We start from the raw sequence: 20,005 nt of genomic DNA, 5'->3' as shown, positions 1-20,005 counted from the left end.
GGTGATTTGTAATCCTTTGCTCTTTCCTTGGGCAGTTTGGGTTCCAGTCTTGAGTCTATTTCCCTCAGAGAGTAGCCCATCAGGGCAGCCTCTGTGTGGGGGTGGTCAAAACCAGCTCCAAACTCAAACCAGTTAGGGATGCCTGGCACTAACCTATAAGATGAATCTCATCAGCTTTCAGGCACAGTCCCTTCAGGGGGCTACTTGTCACCCCTCTCTGCCTACAAAACTTCCACGAGGGAGTTTTTAGGGTGGGGTTCAACTCTGGCTCCTGCGAAGGAGACTGATAGGAGCCAGAATGCCTGCCAGTTAGGATAATTTTGGCTGCAAGTAACAGAAAGCCCTGATTCAAACTGACTCAATTAGTAAGGACATTTCTTAGCTCATTATGTATCAAAAGCTATTGTAAAGTTTCAAGTACAAATTTATTTTTTTAATGTTGATAAATGGTAAGCTGGGTGCAGTGGCTCACGCCTGTAATCCCAGGACTTTGGGAGGCCCAGGTGGGTGGATCACTTGAGGTCAGGAGGTTAAGACCAGCCTGGCCAACATGGTGAAACCCCATCTCTACTAAAAATACAAAAATCAGCTGGGCGCAACGGCGTATGCCTGTAGTCCCATCTACTCGGGAGGCTGAGGCAGAAGAATTGCTTGAACCCGGACGGAACACGGAGATTGCAGTGAGCCCAGATTGCTCCACTACACTCCAGCCTGGGCGACAGAGTGAGACTCTGTCTCAAAAAATAAATAAATAAATAAATAAAGTTGATAAATGGCACAGAGTGCCAGGGACTCAGAGCTGGGTAGTGTATCTAGAGCCATAAGTACTGAAGCATGGAAGTTCCTCTGGACCTGAACATGAAGTAGTTAGGAGCTTTGCCTATTTCTCTAACTGTGCTGTGCCTGGCTGTGTAGCTTCCAAGCCTGGCTCTCTGGCCCTCCCTGAGGCTCTGAAAGCTACCTAGTATTTTTAATAAACTCCTTAAACCAGTGAAAGTGGATTCTAATGTTGGCAACTAAGAACTCAGCTGGATTCAGAAGAGCATATGTTTAAGATTAACCCAAGCCAGGTGCGGTGGCTCATGCCTGTAATCCCAACTACTTAGGAATCGAGGTAGGAGGATCACTTGAAGTCAGGAGTTGCAGACCAGCCTGGCCAACATAGTGAGACCCCGCCTCTAAAAAAAGTTTGAAAAATTAGCCAGTCATGGGGGTGTGCACCTGTAGTTCCAGCTACTGAGGAGGCTGAGGCGGGAGGATTGCTTGAGCTCAGGAGTTTGAGGCTGCAGTGAGCGATGATTGTGCCACTGCACTCCAGCCTGAGTGACAGAGCAAGATCCTTTCTCAAAAAATAAAATAAAATTAACCCAGTAATGTTGCCACAATTCCCAAATGATTGGGAATCAGTATCTCAGAAATTTTTTCCAAAGTAAAAGTACCTCTTTCAAATTCTAGAAAATTAGAATGCTTTTGGTTCTTCTACATGGGCATTTACCTCCACTAATGTCAGCAATCACCAAGCTGAAGAATGTTCATAGGCAAGGAATCTGTTGAAACAGAAATTCCTACTTTGCAATGATATTTTGGATGTTTCTTCCACGGTCTAAGAGCCTCATTAGCAAATGCCTGGCACTGACCTATAAGAGGATCCTCAAAGTTGTACCCTTTCCTTTAACTAGTACCACCATCTCTTACTCTTGTAATTATGATACTGAAACACCATGTATGATCCACTTACTGTAATCAGAAATCTCCAGAAGCCCTGAGGCAGTGTTTTATATCCTGCACTGGCATGGTGAAAACTATTTATGGTTATCAGAAATCTCCCTAGAAGGGTAAGGGAATAGAAATGTCATTGAAAACAAAAATGTTACATGCATGAGTATAACAGACTTAACTAACAAAGTCAGCCCACTTCCCTCCGTTATATAATGGACAATGGTAACTGTTATACAATTAATCCACTCTTTTTTTTACCTGAAAGGGGAAAATAGATGGTGCCATGAATTTCAGGGTTACTGGAATTTGGAAAAAGCTTTCTCTCTAGTGAAGTTTCAACTTCCCTTCACAAGAACTATCTAGAGACTCCTAATTCCAGTCATACATTAATATTTTATTCTTACATTAAGATAGCCTTTAAAGGCTGGGCACGGTGGCTCAAACCTGTAATCCCAGCACTTTGGGAGGCCAAGGCGGGTGGATCACGAGGTCAGGAGATCGAGACCATCCTGGCCAACACAGTGAAACCCCGTCTCTACTAAAAATACAAAAATTAGGTGGGCATGGTGGCGCATGCCTGTGGTCCCAGCTACTCGGGAGGCTGAGGCAGGAGAATTGCTTGAACCTGAGAGGCAGAGGTTGCAGCGAGCCAAGATCGCGCCACTGCACTCCAGCCTGGTGACAGAGCGAGACTCTGTCTCAAAAAAAAAGATTGCTTTTAAAAAAAATCTGTACTCCAAAATTCCAATGATTCTACACAAAAAACCTGTTAGAAATAATGAATTCAGCAAATTTGCAGGATACAAAATCAACTCACAAAAATTGGTTGTGTTTCTCATACTAACAATGAACAATCTGAAAGGGAAATTTAAAAAACAATTCTATTTACAATAACACCAAAACAATAAAATATTTGGGAATAAACGCAACCAAGGAAAGACTTATACACTGAAAACTACAAAACATTGATGAAAGAAATTAAAGAAGACACGAATAAATGGAAAGACATCCCATGTTCATGTATTGGAAAACTTAATATTGTTAAGATGCCAATACTACCCACAGTGATCTACAGATTCAATGCAATCCCTATCAAAATCAAAATCCCAATGGTAATTTTTTTTTTGCAGAAATAGAAAAAAAACCCTAAAATTCATATGGAAGCTCAAGGAACTCTGAATAGCCAAAACAATTTTGAAAAAGAACAAATATGGATGACTCACGCTTCCTAATTTCAGAACATTACAAAGCTACAGTAATCAAAACAGTGTGGTACTAACATAAAGACAGACCTATAGACCAATAGAATAGAATAGAGAGCCCAGCAATAAATGCATGCATATATGGTCAAATGATCTTTGGCAAGAGTGCCAAACCCCTCAATTAGGAAAGGGCAGTCTCTTAACAAATAGGGTTGGAAAAACTGAATATACACATACAGAAGAATGAAGTTGGACATTTATGTTACACCATACAAAAATTAACTAAAAATGGATTAAAGACCCAAACTTAACACCAAAAACTAAAATTCCTACAAGAAAACAGGGGGAAATCTCCATGACATTGAATTTGGCAAGGATTTCTTGGATATGACACTAAAAGCACAGGCAACAAAAGAAAAATAGGCAAATGGGACTACATCAAACATAACTTCTGCACATCAAGGGAAATAATAAACAGAATGAAAAATCAATCCATGAAATGAGAGAAAGTACTTTCAAATCATATATCTAATAAGGGTTAATATCCAGAACACATACAGAACTACAACTCAACAACAAGAAAACATCAAATAACCTGACTAAAAAGTGCACAAAAGACTCGAATAGACATTTCTCCAAAGATCATGTACAAATGGCCAACAAGCTATATGAAAAGATGCTTAATGTCATGAATCATCAGAGAAATGCAAATCAAAACCACAATGAGATATCACCTCTTACCCATTAGGGTGGCCACTATTAAAAAACAAAAACAGAAAATAAGTGTTGGTGAGAATACGGAGAAATAGGAGTCCTTGTGCACTGTTGATAGGATTGCAAAATGGTGTGACCACTATGGCAAACAGTATGGCAGCTCCTCAAAAACCTAAAAATAGAACTACCGTATGACCCACCAATCCCACTTCTAGGTATACACCCAAAAGAATAGAAAGCACGGTCTCAAAGAGATGTTTGCACATCTTTGTTCAAAGAAACACTTTTCAGAATAGCCAAGAGGTGAAAACAGCCTAAATGTCCATCGATGGATGAATATAGTATCTACATACAATGGATATTATTCTGCCTTAAAAAGGAAGGATATCCTGTCACATGGTACAACATAGATGAGCCTTGAAGATAGTGAAATAAGTCCGTCACAAAAAGACAAATACTGTATGATTTTATTTACATGGAGTATCTACAAGTAGTCAAATTCATAGAAACAAAGTAGAATGATGGTTGCCAGGGACTGGGAGGAAGTGGGAGAGGAGAATTGTCTAATTTGTATGGAGTTTCAGTTTTGCAAGATTAGAAAGTTCTAGAGATCTGTTTCACAACAACGTGAATATACTCAACACTGCTAAACTGTACACTTAAAAATTAAGTTGGTATCTCACGCCAGTCAGAATGACACTTATTAAAAAGTCAAGAAACAACAGATTCTGGCAAGGCTGTGGAGAAATAGGAAAGCTTTTACACTGTTGGTGAGAATATAAATTAGTTCAACCATTGTGGAAGAGTGTGGCAATTCCTCAAAGACCTAGAACCAGAAATACCATCTGACCCAGAAATTCCATTACTGGGTATATAGCCAAAGGAATATAAATCATTCTATTATAAAGATACATGCACATGTATGTTCATTGCAGCACTATTCACAATAGCAAAGACATGGACTCAAACTAAATGCCCATCAATGATAGACTGGATAAAGAAAATGTGGTACATATACACCATGGAATACTAAGCAGCCATAAAAAGGAACAAGATCATGTCCTTGGCAGGGACATGGATGGAGCTGGAAACCGTTATCCTCAGCAAACAAATGCAGGAACAGAAAACCAAACAGCACATGTTCTCACTTATAAGTGGGAGCTGAATAACGAGAATACGTGGACACAGGAAGGGGAACATCACACACTGGGGCCTATGGGGAGGGGGCAGGAGGAGGGAGAGCATCAGGTAAAATAGCTAATGTATGCTGGGCTTAATACCTAGGTGATGGGTTGATAGGTGGCAGCAAATCACCATGGCATACGTTCATCTATGTAACAAACCTGCACATCGTGCACATGTATCCCAGAACTTAACATAAAATTAAAAAAAGAATTTAAAAAAAGTTAAGACGGTAAGTTTTGTGTTATGTGTTTCTTACCACAATAAGAAAAAAAAAACAAAAAATCTCTGTACTTCAAAAAATATAACATGAAGGTACATGACAAATCCAGAGACCTCTGCCATAAGCATGCACTCCATTAGCATTTGAGAGCATATCAACGTTTTCAATTGATTTCTTTTCTTGTCCCATATTACTGTGCAACTGGGATGTCAGACTTTGATTTCCAGTTCAAGTGAAGGCTGCTCCCCAGTATTGTCCAGAATGCAATGCTTAGGCCCTTACCTGCCCAGACTAGTAGAAATCCATTTATTCCCTCTCTCGATGTCCTCTTACGTGCTGAGAGCCCCTTGGGAATTTTAGCATCCTAGCCTGAAAATTCCCACTTCTCTTTGTGAGAATCAGAACTCATAGCACCCTCTTGACATTGGATAACACCACAACCATCACCAGCTGGCTGCAGACCACCAGGCCAGGGGAACATTGCAGCTGATGGGACCACTTGTCCCCACCTATAGCTGCCAAAGAAGGGATGTAGCCAGGTGTGGTGGCTCATGCCTGTAATCCCAGCACTTTGGGAGGCCGAGGCAGGCGGATCACCTGAGGTCAGGAGTTTGAGACCAACCTGGCCAACATGGTGAAACCCCGTCTCTATTAAAAATACAAGAAATTAGCCAGGCTTGGTGGCAGATGCCTGTAATCCCAGCTACTCGGGAGGCTGAGGCACGAGAATTGTTTGAACCTGGGAGGCAGAGGTTGCAGTGAGCCGAGATGGCGTCACTGCACTCCAGCCTGGGTGACAGAGCAAGACTCCATCTCAAAAAAAAAAAAAAAAAAGAGAGAGAAAGAAAAAGAAGAAGGGATGTAGACTAAGAAGCCATGTGATGTGAGAAATAACAAATCCAGTGGCTGGGACTCTTTGGACCCATCTACATGGCCACTTTACCAGGCTAAGCCTGTCCCCAGGAGGACTGCACTGGGACAAGCTCATGGGTGCCCTACACTCCAGACCTAGGATTACCAGTTCTGATTCAAATCTGCTGCCAGTCCACTGCTCCAATCTCCCCCGCCCCCATAGCAACTGCATTGCAGGGTCCTTGGTGCCATTTCCTAACCCCTGTGTTTGTTCTCTGTGGTCCAGGTCCACATCAACAGATTTCATCACTGGATCTCAGTGAGAAGGCTTGGTGCTGACAGTGCCTTTCCTTCCAGAAGGCCCTTGGCCTTCTTATACAAATTTTCCCATCCCCCTGCCAGCAACCTTCAAACTCTGTATATCATAAATTTGCTGAAGGAGGAATAGAAGAAGAAAAACTTACCAGGTACCAAATTACAGCCCTTCTATATTTTTTAAATGGATGAGTGGGATGGAGGTAGGGTCAGTTAGAAATGTCAAGGTGGAAGGGCTTGGAGAATATTCTTCACTACAGCTTTTTACCACCAGCCAGTGGATTCAACTCTGAAAAGCCCAATGACCTTCTTTTAATACTCCAATCTTTCTCACCCCTATGTTTCTCTTTGGATCTTTAATTCTGTCTTTGATGACTTCCTATAAGTGTTCATTGAGTTGAATTGTTTGTGAGGTAGAGAGACAAAGGTTATTTGGAACAGGCATATTCCCTTGGGTTCAGATCAACTGTCAATATATTTTAAGAAGACACAAGTACCCCTAAAGGCAGCGGAAGGTGGGTTCGTTCTGGGTTTGGCAATGAGGATTCACGTTAAGTTTTAAGGCCATCACACCCATAATTCCTTGCCTGGGCCTTGAGATGTAGCCATCTGCAGAAGAGGGGTGTGTGTGTGTGTGTGTGTGTGTGTGTGTGTGTGTGTGTGTGTTTTGGGCAGAATCACAAAACCAGCTATGGGCAGGAGAAATGATGCAAAGTCTGAGAACCAGGTTAGGAATAGAATAACCCTTGGATGGCCTCCAGGTGCAGAGGAACCAGTTCTGAGTTTTCCACAGGGCAGTTCAAGGTCATCTTTTTTTTTTTTTTTCCTAAGTGCTGAGCTTACTTCTCTATGAAGGTCATCTCAACACTGGCTGATAACTTTTACCTTCCTGGAAGACGGTGGGAATTTTCCCAAGAAAATAGCTTACAGTCTATTTTAGGTTTTAAAGTTACAATCTAGATTCTAAATTCCATCCAAGATAGGCTTATATTTGGTGATATTATCTTCCAACCAAAAACATGTATCAGTTCCCTTCTGTGTGCTAGGCATCATGCTAATTGTGAACAACGTTTATTACATTTATTATTTCAACCACACAACATCTTATGAAATACATGCAATTGGGCTGGACACAGGGGCTCACGCCTGTAATCCCAGCACTTTGGGAGGCCGAGGCGGGTGGATCACGAGGTCAGGAGTTCGAGAGCAGCCTAGCCAACATGGTGAAACCCCGTCTCCACTAAAAATACAAAAATTAGCTGGGTGTGGAGGTGCACACCTGTAATCCCAGCTACTCAGGAGGCTGAGACAGGAGAATAGCTTGAACCCGGGAGGCGGAAGTTGCAGTGAGCCAAGATTGTGCCATTGCACTCCAGCCTGGGTGACAGGGCGAGACTCTATCTCAAAAAAAAAAAGAAAGAAAAAAAGAAATATGTGCAATTATCTCCACTTTGTCAGTGGGGGAACTGAATGTCAGAGCCTCCCCAAATTCACACGGCTTGTTAGTGAAAAGTAGGAATTTCAAACCTGCATCAGGCTGCCTGCTTAGCCTGTATGTGCCCACTATACCACGACACTGCAGTACCTAGAAGTTCCAGCTTTTTCTCTTCATCCTTTGGGATGGAGGTGGTGGCAGCCATAATGGATGGAGAAAGATGGATGACAGGTGTATGTCTAAGCATGGCAGAGAAAATGGGCAGAAAAAAATGGCCAGACAAGAGAATAGCTGAGCAATGATGGAGAAGTGAGGAACATATTCCCAGGTATGGTACAGCCTAAAAGAGCTGGGAAAAGTTTACTCCAAATACTAGATCAGAGAAGCTGTGTCTCCCGTGGTATTATATATTAGAGTAGCAATTCTCTCCATTCTTTGCCTATATAGTCCAGAACTCGTTCGGAAGTTTAAACCATGAGTTCAGGGTCATAAGCTGATTCCTGTGTGATTCAGTCTGGTAAACATGTGGCATAGCAGATTGCATTGTTGTCCTCAATTCTTTGCCCTTCCCCACATCATACCCTCTGTCTTGTGGCTTTATAATTCCTCTCACTAGACGCAAAGTGTATTTCCCCATCTCATTGATGATACTGGGCTTGGCCATGTGACATCCTTTGGCCAGTGGGATGTTAGCAGAGGCTTAAAATGTGCTTTGCAGTTGGGCTTGTTCACTTATGTCTGTGCCATTTTTGTGAGCAGAGCATGGCCTACATATCCTACTAGTGCAAAGAGGATGAGAGGCACTTAGAGTATACCTAGGCCCAGCCTGCTCCTTAGAACGAAGCCCAGTCAGGGCTAGCCTAGATAAGCCAATCCACAGATGCATGAGCAAGAATAAATGATTGTTGTTTTAACATAATGAATGTGTTTTGGGGTAGTTTATTATACATCATAATTGTGGCAGTAGCTGACTGATACATAAGGAATACAGGCATAAGCAGCAACTGACAATAAGTATCTAATGGTGTGTGTGTGTGTGTGTGTGTGTGTGTGTGTGTGTGTGTGTGTGTGTGTGTAGGCACCTTGAAGGGGGTTTCAGCACGCATCTTTCACCATGATGAGATGCAACACTTCTTCCACAGCATCATCCTCACACAGCCAAAAGGACCATGCATCTACATGCATACCAATACCAAGGGAATTTCTTTTGCTTTTTTTTTTTTAACTAAACAGTAGGACAGCTGTTTCTACAAAGCCCATAATTCAAATGTTGTGACTGGGATGCTTCTAAAGTTTCCCTTTTCAGTGGGTAACACCTGATAAACCAATTCCCTCCTGGGTATTCATGTGTAACTAGAAGCCTCAATGATGTAGACACAGCTGTGGTAGTCATAGAAAGGATTGGCTATGGGGTTTAGACCAGCGGTATGCTATAACAGACTTGCACCAACTTGCAAGAGCTGATTGTTAAATCATCAGGAATTTTGCAAGCCAGTTGTTAAACACAGTCATTATTAAAAATTAAATTACATAAACATACAGTAGACCTCACCCTGCAGCTCAACTCTGCCCTCAGTTCCCAGGGCCCATCCTGCAAGATGTCTATAGTAGCAGGTCACCTGACTGTGGCTGTGTCCCAGTTATGATTCCTGAACTTTTCCCTTACGCCCTGGCGCTGCCTGGTCATAGCTCCTCCCCCAAACCCAAGCCCAGCTCCTGTCATACAGAGTCTTCTTTGGTCCTGTTGTCTTTCTGTTCAGGGAATCTCATTTGGGCTGTAAGTCAGAGCTCCTTGTAGGCTTGACTCTTGCTTTACTCTTGAAAATCACTCTCCCAGATTCTAATGTCTTCTGCCAAACCCTAGCCAAGTGACCAGCACTTTCAGCCTCTCAAAAGAGCTGTATGTTGACTGCCTGCCCTGACTCAAACACTAATCATAACTCCTAACCCTAATCCCTATCCTCTAGCCCTAGACCAAACTTGAAATCGTAATGCTAACCCTAATCTAAACTCCTAAAAATCACCCTAAATTCTAGCCCTAATGGTTGCTCAAACCCTTAACCCTAACCCAAACACCAAACTCCACCACAACACTAACCCCAAATTCTATCACATAACTCCAATCCCTACTCCCTAACCCTAACCCCCCAAAACTGACCCTAACATGTAACTCCAATGCCTAACCTTAATCCCCAACCCTAACCCTAACTCCTAACCCTAACCTCACCCCTAACCCCCAATCTCTTTCTCCAGGATCCTCTGCCCGCCTTCCCACTGCTACAACCACTTCTCCATGCTCCCTTACAGGGTCAGCTGCTTTTCTAGAGAAGGACTCTATTTCCCCAAGCCCTTTAGGCCAGTCTAGGCCAACCAGCTGGAAACTCTCTGGTCAACACTTGGAGGCTTCTCTGAGTGCCTGAACCATATTTGGGTCTAACTTTCCAATCCCAGCATCTCCCCGCCAGCCCAATCCTGCTCTCAAAAATCATTTCTCTCCCAGCCCAATCCCGAGACAGATGACAAGCATCAGTTACCTGGGAAATTAATTTAGGGGAAAAAGCTCTTCCTTCCGAATGTAAATTAGGCAGCTTGGACTCTGGAGCCAGCCTGCTCAGCCACTTAACTCCTTGTGTAACCTTGGGCAAGTTACCTTTCCTCGATATGTTCCTCTATAAAATGGATGTAATAATAGCACCTCTCTCATAGGGTGGTTGTGAGGACTAAAATGAGTTGATATATAAAAGCACTTAGAACAGTACCTGGCACCATAGTAACCACTAAGGAAATGTTTGCTTTTGTAACATTATTATGACTATTACCCAAAAAAAGTGTACATTTTCCTTTTCAGACTCAACTTGCTTTTATAAAGAGGGCAAAAAAAAAAACAACAACAACAAACTAAACATGCTTATTTTAGAAATACAACAAAGAACAGAAAAGTATTAAAAAGAAGGAAAAAAATAACCCACATCCAGCCAGCTACTTAGATTTCAAGGACAAAAGATAATTTGACTTTGCGAACAGTCTGCATATTAGTAGATTTTGAGTTGCTGCAGCCAGACCCAGCCAAGCAGAGCTGTACTTTGATTTTATTTTGCTCTTGGCACTCAACTATAATTCCAGGCATAACATGGAGTCTCTGTATGTTTGTCATTCCCATTAGGTTGGAAGCTCCCAGAGGAGAGAAACAGTGTCGTTTTAATCTCTGCATTGCCAGTAATGCCCAGCACAGAGCCTGGCCAGGAAAGATGCTCTCTAAATGACTATGTGCCTAGTTCCCCACAGTTGTAACTAGTTTGGAATTCAGTTTCACAGCCCTTTGCTCAGAAATACAGGTTTCTAGCAGAACTATCCTCGAAATAAAATGTAAGAAAAGAATTTCCCAGTGGAATTTGTTGGGGTTTTGTATTACCTCTTCTCACAAATCTTTCAAAAGACTGCTTTCCTCCATTGGGTAATTTCAAACATTTTTACCACTGGGTGACATAGCTCATTAAAGCAGTGATTTTCCACTTGCAGGTACAAAAATGAAAAGAAGACTGGCCAAAACCATTCGCCAAAGAAACATGGCATCTGTTCAGAGCTTATTATTTTTACTAGCTGCCTGCCAAAGACCACAAACCAACGGAGGGCTCTTACTCAACACAGACAACTGTATTCTAATCGACATTGTTCCCTCTCTTAAGTAAGCTTACCAAGTGATAGCAAGTGCCACTCAAGCAGTAAAATGAGAAATGGAAACATGAGGCTTAATGTAGCATGAACATGGGGTTTTTTTAATTGCTTTTTAAAGAAAAATTTGGAGGGAGCAAAAGGATTGAACAGACATGTCAATTTCAGTGAGTAATCGCGCTTTCCATCCTAGCCCACTCTGCCCTCACCTTTCGCTTTGATCTTCTCTCCAGTTGGCCTGATATTCATGGCAGAAAAAGCTGGTCTAACCACACTTTCCTCTTTCCATAAAGGCATTTTATGATGTTTCCATGCAAACCCAATATTCTTACTGACAGTGAAGTAGGGGACAGAGGCAATAAAAAAAGCGGATGTGCAAGCTTACAATACAAAAGAAGAAAGGCTCTTCTCCCAAGTTATGAGCAGCTTCTAAATCACATAGAGCATCAGCATCGGCAGAAAATAGATGTGTATGAAAGATATGCTTATGTGTTACATAAATCTATGTGTCTGCCTGCAAAAGCTGATAATTAAGAAGCAGAAGAAAGTAATCAAGACTTGACTCTGTATCCCAAAACTCAGGAAAGTGCCAGGGCTGTTTTGTCATTGGTGTTTTTCCTCCCCGGTAATAGATTCTCTTCCCTCTTCCACAAGCATTTTGTAAGGCTATGTTTAGAATAGACGTCAGAGCTGGGAAACCAACCTGCAAAGCAAGACTTTCCCAAGGGTGTCATCTTGTGGTGCTTCTGTGTATTACAACATTTCTTCGACCTGATGCAGACCACAGCTGGAAACAAGAGGCAAATAACTGTGAATCAGTCCTTTGATTTACAAAGTTGAATCAGTCCTTCGATTTACAAAGTTGAACCTTTGCGACTTGGCATTAGATAGTGTGTGGTGAGTGTCAAACACACAGGTGCTGAGAGATGGTTTAAAATTTTTAAGTGCTGCCATAATGTGGAAGTCATACATTAGGAGACAGAATGTTTGGTCGGCCTGAACATTCAGCTAGTTTCATAAAACAGCACACTCAGCACCCCCCTTTTTTTTGTATCAAGCCATAAAAATGTTTACCGGCCGGGCACAGTGGCTCACACTTGTAATCCCAGCATTTCGGGAGGCCAAGGTGGGCAGATCACCTGCAGTCAGGAATTCGAGACCAGCCTGACCAACATGGAGAAACCCCCGTCTCTACTAAAAATACAAAATTAGCCGGGCGTGGTGGCGCATGCCTGTAATCCTAGCTACTCGGGAGGCTGAGGCAGGAGAATTGCTTGAACCTGGGAGGCAGAGGTTGCGGTGAGCCAAGATCGCGCCATTGCACTCCTGCCTGGGCAACAAGAGTGAAACTCTGTCTCAAAAAAAAAAAAAAAAGGTTTACAAAGGGTCACTGAGGAAAGATTCATGAAAATACAACTTCTATAGAAAGGACTTAGAATCGCTGCATTTCAGAGATAGAAGAATCCCTTTAGAGGTGGGCTTAAGCTGGGGACCATAGTCCTGCTTTAGGAAAAATGAACTCCTTGAAATTGAACATAAAGAGTAGTGTGTTGGGACATACCGGCATTTTAATACATAGAGAATCTATCATTTTTATCAGATTATCAAAAGAGTCCGTGGCCTAAAGAAGATTAAGAACTAATGCTTGGGGCCAGGCGTGGTGGCTCATGCCCATAATCCCAGCACTTTGGAAGGCCAAGGTGGGCAGATCACTTAAGGCCAGGAGTTCGAGACCAGCTTGGGCAACATGGTCAGGGGGGAAACCCCATGACCATGGGGAAACCCCATCTCTACTAAAAATACAAAAATTAGCCGGGCATGGTGGTAGGCACCTGTAATCCCAGCTACTCGGGCAGCTGAGGCAGAATTACTTGAACCCGGGAGGCAGAGGTTGCAGTGAGCCAAGATCGTGCCACTGCACTCCAGCCTGGGCGACAGAGTGAGACTCTGTCTCAAAAAAAAAAGAAAGAAAGAATGCTTGAGATCCTAGCCTCATATCCTCTACAAAAATTCTGTCTACAATGGCCTTGACAGATTCAGTTACTCTCAGGTTAAACTTTACTGTTGTAGAGACACCACTACCTTGAGGCAGTTGTTTAATGCTAATTGCTTCTAAGCATTCAGAAGTTTCATACTGCATTGGACTGTCAATGGAATGTCAACCCACTGGGCTTAGTTCTACTCTCTACCCTACCACAGCCTGGTCCAGACCTTTTCCAAATGTCATCCCTTTGCATCTTTTGTGCTAGCTTGATGTCCTTCCTCCATGTCTCCCCCTTGCCAGACTATACCTACCTAGCACTTACAGCTTTCATTTGCCATGACTTTCAGAGCCCTCATTTCCCAGGTACCCTGTCCCCTTTTTATAAGAGACAGTGATTCTTTGAAAACTTGACATACAAAGCTGAATGCACTACCCCCAATGACAGCCCCTTCCACCTACAGATTGCCTTATTTGAACTTGTTCAAAACACTCACACTCTTTTCTATTTCTGCCTCTCTCTCTTCTTTAACCAAGAGTCTTTCACCATTTCCAGTTTAAAGAGCATTCTCTTTAATAAACAATAAGAAAAAGGGGGAAACAAACTAGGAATTGTACGGTTCTTTCTCCTGGTCTTTTGCTTGTATCACTTCACTCACCCCAAGCAGACCTATTTTCTCCTTATTTTATTTCTGGTCTAAATATAGCACAAATGATTTTTGTATTGCTGACATTCGACTTTCTGAAAATCTGGGCCATTCTATCTTTTGATTTCCAATCTGATAAACTTTTGACATGATTTGTGTTGATTCTTTACTGATGTCTGGTTTCTGTTTCTGTACATATCCCTTCAAAATCAAAGCTATTGAAGAACTGAAGCCTCGACGGCTTCTTTAGATCCACCCCATTCCTCTCCTCTCCAGCTTCCTCTGTGGTTATATATTATGAACAATTCTTCAGCAATCATTTTCTCTTGCTCATCTCTGGTTTTTGGACTCTCCAGCCGTGAGCTCACGACCATATTCTTTTGGTAAATTTTTTGACGTGTTCTTTCCCAAACTCTGGGGACATGCCTGGGGATCCCTTTCTTGGCTATGTCAAATTGTCCTTGTCATTTTCTCCTGTTTCCTGTCACCTCCACCATCACCTCATTGATGATCATTAGCACTGGTATATCAGTTCTCCTCATGGCTTCATCAGCACTGTGAGGTAATGACAGTTAAACAAAAGGGACAGTGACAAATGATCAAGGCTGGTGATGAAACTAGAAAGAAATGGATAGGAAGGACAGTTCAAGAAGGAACTCTACAAATGCTGACTGTCTTACAGTTCTCCTCTTGGGTTTGGCCTGGTGCGATGGTGGCAGGCATGGATTTTTGGAGATCAGATGTGGCTCCAATAGCTAGCAATGCAGTGAACAGAAAATGTGCAAGGCCAGGGTGGGTAGAAGCTAATTCCTGGGCCACCAGCAGCACACATCTTCAGAACCTCATGAACTAGAGGACCTGGACCTCTTACAATCCTTTGGCTGGGATTTTCCCAGAAATCTGGCCAGACTGAAGGCATCAGAACATGCAGCTAAGGGACTGAGGACCACTGCAGACAAGCAGATCCACCTAACATAAGCCCTGTAGGCAGCAGGCAATTTCGTGTGAGAAATCGTCCTTGTTTGTGAAATGAACAATTTCCACTCCCCCTGGCAGACGCTATAGGAGTCCTGCCAGTATCCGCTCAGCACTCACCAGCCTTGTACGTGCTGATAGCTTTCTATTGCAAGCATCTGCAACTCTGCCTGGGGCTTTTTCCAGCTGCAGGGGGGTGCTCACCAAATACCCAGGGTATGCCAGAAGTTTCAGGAAGCAGCAATGGCAAAATGCCCCAGCTTCTCACCCCAAGTGGGACAACTCAAGCGTGTGTTTGCATGGTCTCTCAGATGTGCCCAGCAGGATCAAACCCCAGTTGCCCACAGTGGTCAGCTGCTGACTGACACCGGTAACATATTCTTTTTTTTTTTTTTCCTTTTTTTTTTTTTTTTTTTTGAGATGGAGTCTCGTTCTGTCATCCAGGCTGGAGTGCAGTGGCGCGATCTCGGCTCACTGCAACCTCCGCCTCCCGGGGTTCAAGCAATTCTCCTGCCTCAACCTTCTGAGTAGCTGGTACTACAGGCACACGCCACCATGGCCGGCTAAATTTTGTATTTTTAGTAGAGACAAGGTTTCACCATGTTGGTCAGGCTGGTCTCAAACTCCTGACCTCGTGATCCACCCGCCTCGGCCTCCCAAAGTGCTGGGATTACAGGCGTGAGCCACCATGCCCAGCCTGGTGTCATATCCTGTACTGACTAGCTGCCTTCTCTGCCCTGTCCCTCCATTCCCCACCTCCATACTGGTGCTTCCTGGGATCTCTTCCTAGTAAACTACTTGAACTCAGATCCTAGTCTCAGACTTTCTAGGGGAATCAGCTGAAGACACTCCCTGATTGTAGTTCTTTAAATTACATCCCTTGCTCCCCTTTCCCTCAGGGCTCACACAATGGCCACTCCAGGGAAATTGTTTTTCTGCACCCTACTTGGGACAAGCCATCTTGTTTTGTGCCTCCCCAGGAAGGTAGTCATGAAGCGGTTTCCACACTTTTCCATGTCTGTTCACCAGCGCACTGCTGATAACATTAAGCACTAGTGGGAACCCTGCCTGTGAGCCAGCCTGACCACTCAACCTCAACACCTTCCTGCCAGTCCCCCTAAGGCAGTGATTCTCAGGGCATGGTCCAAGGATCCCCACATCCAAATTACCCAGGGAGCATGTTGAAAATGAAGTTTCCTGAGTCCCACCCACTGAATTACAATTTCTGGAGATGAAGCCCAGGAATCTACATTTTAAACAACTTCCAGGGGATCTTACACAGCCTGAAGTTTGAGATCCACTGTTTGGAAGTTTGGGTGGTCACCAATTAGCAGCACCAATTTGCCCCAGTAAGTTCTTTGCCCAGCCTTGTTCAGCAAAACTCATAATATTCAGTGGACAATAGCAGCTGCTTCATTCAAATGGCGCCACCCTTTTCCTGTTTCTGAGTGGCCTTCCCTGAAATTCTGTATGTTTTTCCCGCCCGCGTGGACTTTTGACACTGCTTTGCTCATGGTGCCTGGAGGTTTAGGTTCCCTGGGGTGGAATTTAGCCAATGACCAGCAGGTGTGAGCATCTCAAAGTCCAGCTGCCTTGTTTGGATTTGTGGTACACTAATGGGGTGTAACTTACCCCCAAGAGCTCCCCTGTGGGATCGGGCTGGGGCAGGGACTTCACTTAAGATCATCTATTTGCAATTTAAAAAAAAAAAAAACCTAATGCTAAATGACGAGTTAATGGGTGCAGCACACCAGCATGGCACATGTATACATATGTAACTAACCTGCACATTGTGCACATGTACCCTAAAACTTAAAGTATAATAATAATAATAAAAATTTTTAAAAAATCATCTATTTGCTTAGCTCCCTCCCCTTCTCTGTCCTGTCCTCCATTCCCTCCCTGCCTCCCCTGGGAGCATGTCCTTAATAAATCACTTTCTTGTGAATCCTCATCTGAAGGTCTACTTCTGGGGACATTTACCTAAGAACCTATTTTCCTTACTTTTTCCTGACTTTTGCTACATAAGTGAACTTGAGAGTAGCTAATTACACCATAAATAACAGTTCTACTCAGTATCAAATTGATCACAAGGAGTTTAAGTTATATTTAAAGAAGGTGCCTGGATGGATGTAGGTTATGAAAGCTAATGCCCTTTTTCCTACTCTACCGTTTCCTCTCCCCCTTCAACGACAGCTAATATTTAATTAGCACTTATGTATTCCAGGCACTGTTCTAAGCACTCTCACATATGTCATTTAATGCTCATGGCAACCTTATAATATTGGCACATTTATCATTTCATTTTATCATGAGGAAACTGAGCATATAGATAGCAAGTGACTTGCCCAAGGTCACACAACCAGTAAGTGGCAGGGCCAGCAATCAATCCAGGCAGTCTGGTTCTGATGTCTGGGGCCAAGGTGGATTTCTCCCTTCTTGGAGATGCATTGTATTTATCTGTTTGGCATAACTTTGATATTATGGCATTTGGCATAACTTTGACATTATGATGTTTGGCATAACTTTGATATTATGGCATTTGACATAACTTTGACATTATGATGTTTGGCATAACTTTGAAATTATGGCATTTAGCATAACTGTGACATTATGGCGTATCTTGTTTACCACGCACTTCATGTGACCGTATCTTGTCTCACCCCAGACATAGTAAGCCCTTTGGGAGTGGATCCAACTTTTCATACGACTTGTAGCTTCTCCCTAGGACAGAATGTGCTCTGTATGTACTTGTATATTGATTGATCATATTCTTCACCAATTTCCTCCTGCCCTGTCCTTGGTCCTTTAATTACCTCCTTTGACTACAGGCCCAGACTTCCTCTTCTTCCTCCTCGTCCACCACCATCACAGACAATGACCAGCAGGTTGTCTAAATCTCAGATATTATACGATCAACTTGTGTGTACACAGGCCCAATATCATGCATATTAGTAAAATGTAAACCTATGTAAACCCTCTAGTCCTCTTCCCAAATTAAGATATATTTTGCATACTTTTCTGTGTTGTCCAATTTGGTAGCCACTAACCACATGTGGCTATTTAAGTTTACATTTATCAAAATTAAATTAAATTAAAAATTCAGTTCCTCGGTCCCACTAGCCACATTTCAAGTGCTCAATATTCACTGATTACCATAGGGGACAGCAGAGACACAGAACATGTCCATCACTGCAGAAAGTCCTCAGACAGTGTGACTTCGGAGGCTGGCATAGATGATTTTTCTCTTGAAGACTGGAAGTTCTTTCTTTCTTTCCAGCTTCTATAGACTCCTATACACTACTACTAAAATCACATTCATGTCTGCCCTAATATACAAGAATGCTGGCCGGGCACAGTGGCTCACACCTGTAATCTCAGCACTTTGGGAGGCCGAGGTGGGCAGATCACCTGAAGCCAGGAGTTCAAGACCAGCCTGGCCAACATGGCGAAATCCTGTCTCTACTAAAAATACAAAAAATTAGCCAGGCGTGGTGACACACACCTGTAATCCCAGCTACTTGGGAGGCTGAGGCACAAGAATCGCTTGAACCTGGGAGGCAGAGGTTGCAGTGAGCCTAGATTGCGCCACTGCAATCCAGCCTGGGCAACAGAGTAAGACTCTGTCTCAAAAATAAAATAAAGAATGCTAATATGCTGCCTAGGATGTGGGCTGGAGGACAGAGATGAAGGTAATCTCTTCCCCAACCTCACTGGGTTTCAGAGAATATTGGAAACTCCTGGAGTTTTGCTGGCTGCATCCTTGCTTCTTCATTTAGGGAAACTTTCTGGATCATCAAGCACAACCCACCTCCCCTGAGCCCCCAGTCCTCAGAGGACATGGGAATGTGAAGGCTTTTAACACAAAACTACACAACACACGTTTTCCCTATCAATGTCAAAAACTCTGGTTAAAAACAAAATGGGACAAGTCATTAATAAAAAATCAAATCACTTGATCAAAAAATGGGTAAATAAATAGACATTTATCTAAAGCTGAAATATAAATGGCCAAGCATAAGATGCTCAACATCATACATGATCAAAGACATGCAAATCAAAACCACGATGCAATATTGCCTCACACCCATTAGAGATGGCCATTATAAAAAAAATTAAAAAAAAAAACAGAAAATAACAAGTGTGGGTGAGGATGTGGAGAAATTAAAACCCTTGTGCACTGTTGATGGGATTGTAAAAGAGTGCAATCACTATGAACCACAGTATGGAGTTTCCTCAAAAAGTTAAAAATAGAACTACTGTATGATCCAACAATCCCACTTCTGGGTGTACACCCAAAAGAATAAAAAGCAGGGTCTCAAAGATATGTTTGCACATCAGTGTTCACAGCAGCTTTATTCACAATAGTCAAGGGGTGGAAGCAATCCAAATGTCCATCAATGGATAAACAGCATGTGGTATATACACACAATGGAATCTTACTCTGCCTTTAAAAAGAAAGAAATCCTGTCACATGCTACAACATGGATGAACCTTGAGGACATGATGCTAAGTGAAATAAGCCAGTCACAAAAACACAAATACTTTGCCTGAAGGGGCAAAGAGAAGGAAGAGTTACCAAAATGGGTGGGAGCTATAGCTCTAGGAGAGGGCTGCCTGATGGAAGTTGTAGCTCTCACCAGAGGAAAAAAGCTGCTGACCAGCATAGCCTGGCAGGGAGTGAGCTGCAGGAATAAGTACGCCTACCTCTCTCTTCCTATCTCAGATCTACTGGTGTCCTCCATTGTCTGGACCAAACCAGAAGCAGCCACTCTCCAGACTGGATCTGGACGGACAAATGGGGAATATTCAGCCCAGGGACTCAAGCTATTTTCCATTTGGCATTGAAGGTATCTGGAGACTTTGAAGACATCTGGGTTACACATATACCCACCAGAGCCATTATCTGTGGCTTATCTCTGTCCTATCAAAAGGCAGCCCCCAAATCATTTCTTTTCTAACAAAGAGCAGCCTGAAAACTTGAGCTACAGACATAGATAAGCAAGCTGGAAGCTTGCACAGGTGAATACCGGCAGATGTGCCAATAGGAAAGGGCTACCTGGAAGCCAGCTATGTTCAACATGGAGG

This window comes from Gorilla gorilla, chromosome X, assembly GCF_029281585.2.
Source record: "Gorilla gorilla gorilla isolate KB3781 chromosome X, NHGRI_mGorGor1-v2.1_pri, whole genome shotgun sequence".
Lineage (NCBI taxonomy): Eukaryota > Metazoa > Chordata > Mammalia > Primates > Hominidae > Gorilla > Gorilla gorilla.
Note: the sequence above shows the minus strand (reverse complement) of the source record.